Source organism: Neophocaena asiaeorientalis, unplaced genomic scaffold (genome assembly GCF_003031525.2).
Source record: "Neophocaena asiaeorientalis asiaeorientalis breed wild unplaced genomic scaffold, Neophocaena_asiaeorientalis_V1.1 scaffold162, whole genome shotgun sequence".
Taxonomy (NCBI): Eukaryota; Metazoa; Chordata; class Mammalia; order Artiodactyla; family Phocoenidae; genus Neophocaena; species Neophocaena asiaeorientalis.
In genome coordinates, this window is record NW_020172637.1 from 3,910,748 (window position 1) to 3,919,185 (window position 8,438).

Genomic DNA, 8,438 nt, shown 5'->3' on the forward strand with positions numbered 1-8,438 from the left:
CGGAGTTGGGGCGGCCCGGCCCCGGCTCGCTGCGCCCCCAGCGCCGGGTGGCGTGGCGCCCTCTGCGTCCCGCCGTCCAGGCGCCTTTCCCTCGTTAGTGATGAGCAGCTCTTCTGGGCCACCCTCTGTGCCAGGCTCGGGCGCTACCTGTGAATAGACTGTGATTCTGCCCAACCACGTATTCCACACCATCTCACTTGTGTGTGTGTGTGTGTGTGTGTGTGAGATGAACATCCTCATCATACACAGGTTAATGTACTTCCCAAAGCAACAAGATTTGGACCCGAAACACACTCTTGCATCCAAAACCCCTTTTTAAAATCTCTCTTTATTCCCTTTCCATTCCTCTGTTGACCTGAATTGTTTTCCTCTGAAGAAAAATAAAGGCGGGGGCGGGCGGGGAAGTGGCGCACAAGGGCTACGTGACTTGGGTAGGGGTGGGAGAGGTGGACAGAGAAAGCTTCAGCAATGAAGAACCTTCAGGCCGAACTTGGGAGGCGGACGCGGACGTGGGGGGCCGGATGGGGAAGGCAGTGTGAGGCAGGACCTCTACTCTTGGGAGAGCACCTGTGTTTCAAGAACTTCAAGTCGGGTTCAGCGATGGGAGCCCTAGGATGGTTGCTGCAGGAAGAAAGGAGAGGAAAGCAGGAGTCTTATTTGGAGTCTCTTTTTTTTTCCTGTTGTGCAAGCTGCGGTTGGGAACTAAGAAAGGATTTTAAGCATTTTCGTTGTTCTTTAGAAATGTAACTGTGGTGGTAGTGAGGAAGTTACATTTCAGAGGAGTAGACTGGCAGCTGGGAAAGGAGTAAGAAGATTCTGCAGTAATCTAGAAATAAGTTAAGCCGATGATAGATGGAAAGGAACAGAGGAAAATATAGCAAGAGATATTTAAGGTGTCGACGCAGTAGGATTTACTGACTGATCGAGGTAGTAACATATGGGATAACTTCCAGGTTTTTTGTTTGGGAAAATGGGAGGATGGTGGCCCCATCCTCCAAGTTAAAGAAGAGAGGAAGAGAAGGGTTTGGAATCCAGGGGATATATGAGTTCAGTTTTGAACACGTTTAGGTTGAAATGGTTATGAGATACCATAAGGTGTTTTGTTTCTGGGCAGGAACTCAGGACAGGGCTCTGAGACAGAAATGAGGATTTGAAACCATCAAGTATTGAAAATTGTTGATGCCTAGGATTTGGCAAAGGTTGCTGGGAGGCAGTGGATCAAATGGGAAGAGCAGGAGGCCAGAGAGGAAATTGGGGACCTCTTACCCTCAAATGATGGTCAGAGGAGGCTGAGAAGGAGCAGTTAGAAACCCGCAGTGCGGGAAGGAGGGCAGCCAGGAAAGGGAGTGTCACAGGAGGGTGTCCAACAGATGGGGCGTGTTCAGACTGCTGCTTAAGCCCTCTTGGTAGTGAGGAGGCAAAACTTGCAAAGTCTAGCCCCCTAGGGACCCTTCTCACATCCACACACCTTATGAAACCATCATTTGAAGAAGTGTTTCCAGTGCTTAAAAAAAAAGTTCAAAAACACTGTAGTCGATAATATAATTATGTTAGACTACATTGTTAACTATTTGGAAATATACATAGAGAGATCACAACTTTATACCATATAGAGAAATAAATTACAAATGTGTTAAAGAATTAAATTTAAGAACTGAACCATAGAAGGTTTAGAAGAAAATGTAAGTGAATATACTTATCTTAATGTATTAAGATTATTTCTAATAAACCAGCTAAGGAAGAAACTGAAAGGCAAACAGATTTGACTATTTCAATATGTAGAAGCTTTATGTCAAAAGTTCCATACAAAATATGAAAAGCAAATGACATTCTGAGGAGCAGATTGAAAAGAGAGTAACTCACCTTTTAATTTTATGTGTAGTTATGTTTTTTACTCTTTTTAAGATTATTATCTTTATAATTAAAAACAAATTCACTTAAGCTATACACCAGAAAAATAATATTTCAGAGATAAAATGATTCAATAGCTTTGTAAAAAAGCTTTTACAAAGTATTAAAAAAAAACAGATGCACACTTTAAAACAATAGGCAATATTATGAAGTCATTTCACAGAGGAATAAATACAAATGACACAACCTATGAAAAGTGTTCAAGCAACTACTAATCAAAAGGGCACAAAATCTTTCAATAAAAGGTGATTTTCTTTTTAATAAAATTGGCTAAGAGGTTTAAAATACTATTGCCTGGTGTTAGTAAGGAGCTGGCCAATTAGGTCCTCTCATGTTATGGGTGCTGGTGGAAGGATAACTTGGTAACCATTCCTGGAGGGATTCTGAATGTGTTTATTGCAGAGGTATGGCTCCAACCCAGAAATCCCACTTTTAGAAATTCATCTTAAGCAAGTGATTATGGAAGTGGATAAAGGTTTTGTTTTGTTTTTTTTCCACAGGATTTCAGTGTGTCATTCAATTATCTTTAAAAATTGAAAACTATCTAAATGTCCAGCAACAGAGAAATGGATAATTTATGATGTATGTATCCATAAAGCAGCAAAGTATATAGCCTTTAAGATTAATGCAGGAGAGGAATATTGAATGACATGAAAAGCAGTTTCTACTGTATAGTTAAATGAAATAGAAGGTTGTAAAATGCTATGTACTTCTTTGCACTAAATGAGCCCCATTTTATTATTTAAATATTTGATATGGATGTACATATGTTTTAAAATATGTACATATATATAAATGGAAAATAAACATAAACTGCTTATCTCTGATGGGGTTATAGGTGAGTTTACTTTTTCCTTGAACATTTTTACTTTTATGATTGCAAATTATTTTTTTTAAGTGGTGGGAAAATGAAATAAAAGTAGTATCCGGGCAACAAGGTCAATGGCCACAGAGAGGACAAAGATAAACACAAAAAAGGATTAAATGGATGTGAGAGTTTAGTCAGGAAGCCTGCCCCAGAAGAATAATGAGGGCAGAATCTGGTTGCAGTGGATTAAGAGCAGGTAGAAACACATGTCTAAATAACCCACTCAAGATATTGGCTGTGAAGGAAAGTAAGAGTAGAATAGTTAAAAGACCTTTGTTTTAAAAAATGTCAACTCACAGCAAAAAATGTCCTGAGTCCACCCAGTATACACATAGGTACATGTATAGCTAGATTAAAAAACTGAAACAGGGCTTCCCTGGTGGCGCAGTGGTTAGGAGTCCGCCTGCTGATGCAGGGGACATGGGTTCGTGCCCCGGTCCGGCTGGCTGGGCCTGTGAGCCATGGCCGCTGGGCCTGCGCCCAGAGCCTGTGCTCTGTGATGGGAGAGGCCACAGCAGGGAGAGGCCACAGCAGTGAGAGGCCTGCGTACCACAGAAAAGAAAAAAAAATAACAAAAAAAAACTGAAACAAAAATTTTATTTCTAGAAAAATACTTACTGTTAAATAAAATAGAATTACTATTAAATATGATTTTTATGCATTGTTGCAGGCACACTTACCCATTTGGAAATTCAATCCAGGTTGGAGACATGAACACAATGCTACATGTGTGACACAGGTGCTTTGTGCTTTGATGTCTATTTCTTTCCACTATTTTTAGTTATGTTGGTTAAAAACTCTGGTTCACAAAAAAATAAGTGGTGTGGATGCTATTAATAACAATATACTCTACTTAGCGATAGAAATTGCAAATTTCAGTGAAGTCTTCTTTAATCTTAATCTAAAATGGTGATAAACTTATAATCATTCTTTAAGATATTTGAATAACAAAGTATTAGTAATTAGTTTCCTTCTTTGGGCATCAACTTTAACTCAAATATGCATCTGGGATTTTAAAAAACAAATGGATCTTTTATCTAAATGCTTTTCCTTGATATTTCAAATTTCTTTTTTGGAAATGTTTGAAGTTTCAAACACATACTCGCAATATTATTAGTATCTTTCATTTTATTCCATTCAAAATGTTTTCATTAATAATGTTCTCTTCCTGTGTTGCAAAATGTTGAGGACATATAGTAACCACAGTGATTACTTAAAATGTATTTTGTAACTGTCGGATATCGTCAACATCTTGAAATACATTTTTACTTTTTCCCTATAGACCCAAATTCAGTTAATTAAAAATGTCAAAAAAATCTAGTTATATGTGCCAATTTTGTTACTGAAACATCATCTCCAAAAATGTTAGCCAAAGGAGATTGCTTTTAAACAGAAAAATGTTTTTTAGTTCATATAACTTAATTAGTATTTTTCTCATAGCAATCAATTACTCCAGTATGATATAACATATGCACATATTATTCAATGGAAAAGCTAACAAAGATCCAACAATACAGTGGTTTACAGAACACAGATTTTATTTCTCGCTTAAATTAAGTACTGAGTTGGTGGTGCAGGTTGATACAGCAGTACCAGGAGATCATTCAAGGACCATGTACCTTACATTTTACTCCTCTACCATCCCAGAGCAAGTTGTTCTCATCTGTGTGACCAAGGATGGGTCCTAGGCAGGTTGTGCTCTAGTTCACAGGAAGAGGAAGAGAGAGTAAAGGAGTCCAGGTCTCAGATGTAGATGTCACACAAATCCATTTTCCTATATTCCATTGGTGAAGACAGTTGCAGAGACACACCTGGGTACAATATAGTCCATCTGTGCCCCCAGGACCCCTGCCACAGCTCTGTTCCTGTGGCAGAGAGAGGAGGATTTGGTGGGTGACAGCTAATCTCAGCCACACCTTGAATTTCTGAACAAAGCACATCAAAAAGTGCTTTCTCTTAATGAAATCAAACAACTATGATTGGTTTTCAAGAGATTCAGTAAAGACTCAGTAGAATCCTTAAGATGCCAAATCTTAACAATGTGTGAAACAGTAATTCCAAATAGTAAAGTAGACGGTAATTTCTAATAATATTTTAAATTACTTTGTTATGTTTCCTGGTCATATTTACTTCTGAATCACTTGCAATTCCATTACAATTTGCCAGTTTAATTTATGTTTTCCAAATAATATATTTTTCTAATTTTATCAGGTTACTTAAACCAGTTATGGGTTAGGTTAAATTTAAACAACACAATAAATCCTTTATAAAAATTGTCTTGTCATATACATTTGGTGTAAACTGAAAGTATATTAGTGCTTTTGTTAAGTAGAGTCACATAACCTATGTCTGCTCACATCAGCCTAATAAGTATTAATTCTATTCTATATGTTCTATAGAACCACAAATGTGTTTAAGAGAATGTCTTATCACTTAGAAGTATATTTTTAAACTTCTCAGCTGATTTATCATTAAGAATCATATTCCTCATGTCCATGTATGCTGAGAATAGTTTTTTCAGTAACTGTGAGTAATTTTCTCTCTCGCCACACATATGCAACTAAATATGATAGTAATATTTTTTCATTAACTGACCTGAAATAGTGTTGACAAATTTATGTCTTTTTTTCTTTCTTTGAAAATATTTGAGGGCCTTACCAACCAGTTTGGCTTGTATTTCCAAGTTTATATGTGTGTGTACAAATTTAAACTTTCATTTGCAAAAATATTACAAATAATAAAGTTTCAGTGGTGTTGAGCATTTGACAAACTATATTTAATCTTTATTAAGAAGGCTTGAATTTATTTTTTTGATTAAGCTCAAATTTTAAAATTTATTGATTAAAAGAAACATTTTTCCCAATGTTTTTACTATTTGTAGGTCCAGATCTGGCAGTTCAACCAGAACATCCTTCTGTGCTTTTTACATCATCATTCTCATTTCTTGTAATAATAAAATAAACTATTTTGAGAATAGCTTATACAGGTTTGATTAAAATGTACAATTATTGCAAAGCCAAAAATACCTAACAATTACACCTAATCCAAAAAAACGCATAACCAAAACTTGATGGGAAGTCTTGCCAATAGTGGATAAATTCTGCTAAACTTCATTTCATGATTAACTGTAAATTACACTGACACACATTAAACTATAAAACATTAACTTCCTGATACCATTATGGTCAAATCCAGAAAATCAAATGAGATAGCAGTGAACAGAAGAGTGAATGGCCGGCTGACTCCCAGCCAATGCGTATAGCCATTACATCCCCTCCACCAGCTGTCACTCAACTCAGGTTTCCCCAGTACTTGCTGCAATGTGGACAGCACCATTTAAAATATATATATTTTGATATTACTGCATTCTGATATTGAAGGTGCCACATTACTTTACTTCTGAAAAGAATATTATCTGATGAAACAGACTAATTGATTTTACAATCCACTAATGGGTAGAGAACTGAAATTTGAAAAACACCAGACCAGCAGGAGATTTGATGGAAAGCATATTATACAGAAAAAAGATATAAAGGCAGAAGCTGAAGAGGTCGGAGGTAGCCAGCCTAATGGGTGAAACAAGTATTCTAAGAATATAGGGAAGATGGTATTTAGAGTACAGACAGAGTCGTTGGTCCAGTTAGGGGATGAAGGGCAATCTTCAGACAAGGAGGGGAAGCCAGGAGACTGAGTTTTGATAGTGTTTAGTTTGTTGATGTGGGGACAGGAATTTGTGGGAGCTACACCTGATAGCTTCTGCTTTTCTTGTGAATTAGGAAGACATTTATTGAGTGTAGGAGGAGAAGTGAATAGACAGAGGACCAAAAGTTTGGAAAAGAGAAAGAGAGATGACAAAGAATGCATAGAAGACTTCCTTGAAATATTGAGAGCCTTAGTCTCTGAACCTAAATGTCTATGAACATTTAGGAAGCAGTCCCAATTCAGCAAAATTTCCAAGTCTGGTAATACCTAGTGAATTTGCTATTGCCTCAAATGCTGATCACAAAGGTTGATGGTGCTAAATCCATATTTCCAGCTCAAATCTCCCTTCCAAACTTATTTTACCTGATATTCAAATCATTGACCTTTTCACTTACTCTGATGCCTAACTCACAGTATATTAATGAGACTTGTTTGCAACATCATTTAACCCAAATATGCACCGGTATAATCTAAAAGTAAAATAACCTTATTTTTGGGTTAAATTCAATTTTGTATTAAATTCAGCCTAGGAAAATAGCATTTAATTTGAAGATAGTTTATAAAATCATTTGTGATCTTGAGCATTTAAAAAAGTAAATTATTTTTTATTAGAGAAATGCAAAACTACAATGAGGTATCACCTCACACCAGTCAGAATGGCCATCATAAAAAATCTACAAACAATAAATGCTGGGAGAAAAAGGAACCCTCTTGCACTTTTGGTGGGAATGTAAATTGATACAGCCACTTTGGAGAACAGTATGGAGGTTCCTTAAAAAAATAAAAATAGAACTATCATACGACCCAGCAATCCCACTACTGGGCGTATACCCTGAGAAAACCATAATTCAAAACAAGTCATGTACCACAATGTTCATTGCAGTTCTATTTACAATAGCCAGGACATGGAAGCAACTTAAGTGTCCATCGACAGATGAATGGATAAAGAAGATGTGGCACATATATACAATGGAATGTTACTCAGCCATAAAAAAAACCAAAATTGAGTTATTTGTAGTGAGGTGGATGGACCTAGAGACTGTCATACAGAGTGAAGTAAGTCAGAAAGAGAAAAATAAATACCGTATGCTAACACATATATATGGAATTAAAAAAAAAATGTTCTGAAGAACCTAGGGGCAGGACAGGAATAAAGACCCAGACGTAGAGAATGGACTTGAGGATACGGGGAGGGGGAAGGGTAAGCTGGGATGAAGTGAGAGAGTGTCATTGACATATATACACTACCCAATATAAAATAGATAGCTAGTGGGAAGCAGCCACATAGCACAGGGAGATCAGCTCGGTGATTTGTGACCACCTAGAGGGATAGGATAGGGAAGGTGGGAGGGAGATGCAAGAGGGAGGAGATATATGTATATGTATAGCTGATTCACTTTGTTATAAAGCAGAAACTAACACATCATTGTAAAGCAGTTATACTCCAATAAAGATGTTTTAAAAAAGTAAATGAGTTTTAATACATTTAAAGTAACATATAATATATAGTGTACCCTTGTATAAGGATAAAAATTAAATACGAAAAATAGATAATATTAATAATTATTAACATTGAAAAATGATTCCTTTATTTGTAAAACAGTTTTCTATTTTAGTAATAATTAGTATGTACTTCAATGTGATACATTTGGACTTTTGCTTCTGGCTATGATAACAGCAGCTTATATTGGAACAAACTTACTGTTGAAAGCAATTGTAAAACTGTATTTAAAAAATTAAAAGCATTGTTTGAAGGCATCAAAAGCAACCAAAACTGCCAGGACTTGAAGGGCCAAGATCTTAGAGTGAAGGGGAATGCACAAAAGTGAGCCAGTTGTTTACAGTTACTTTTTCCCCTTGGAGCACTTGCTAGTTCACATCATAGCACATAGAGGCCAAGCTGAAAATGGTAATCTAGAGATGCGAGAGTTCTCAAGGTATGGGATGATGAAAATTG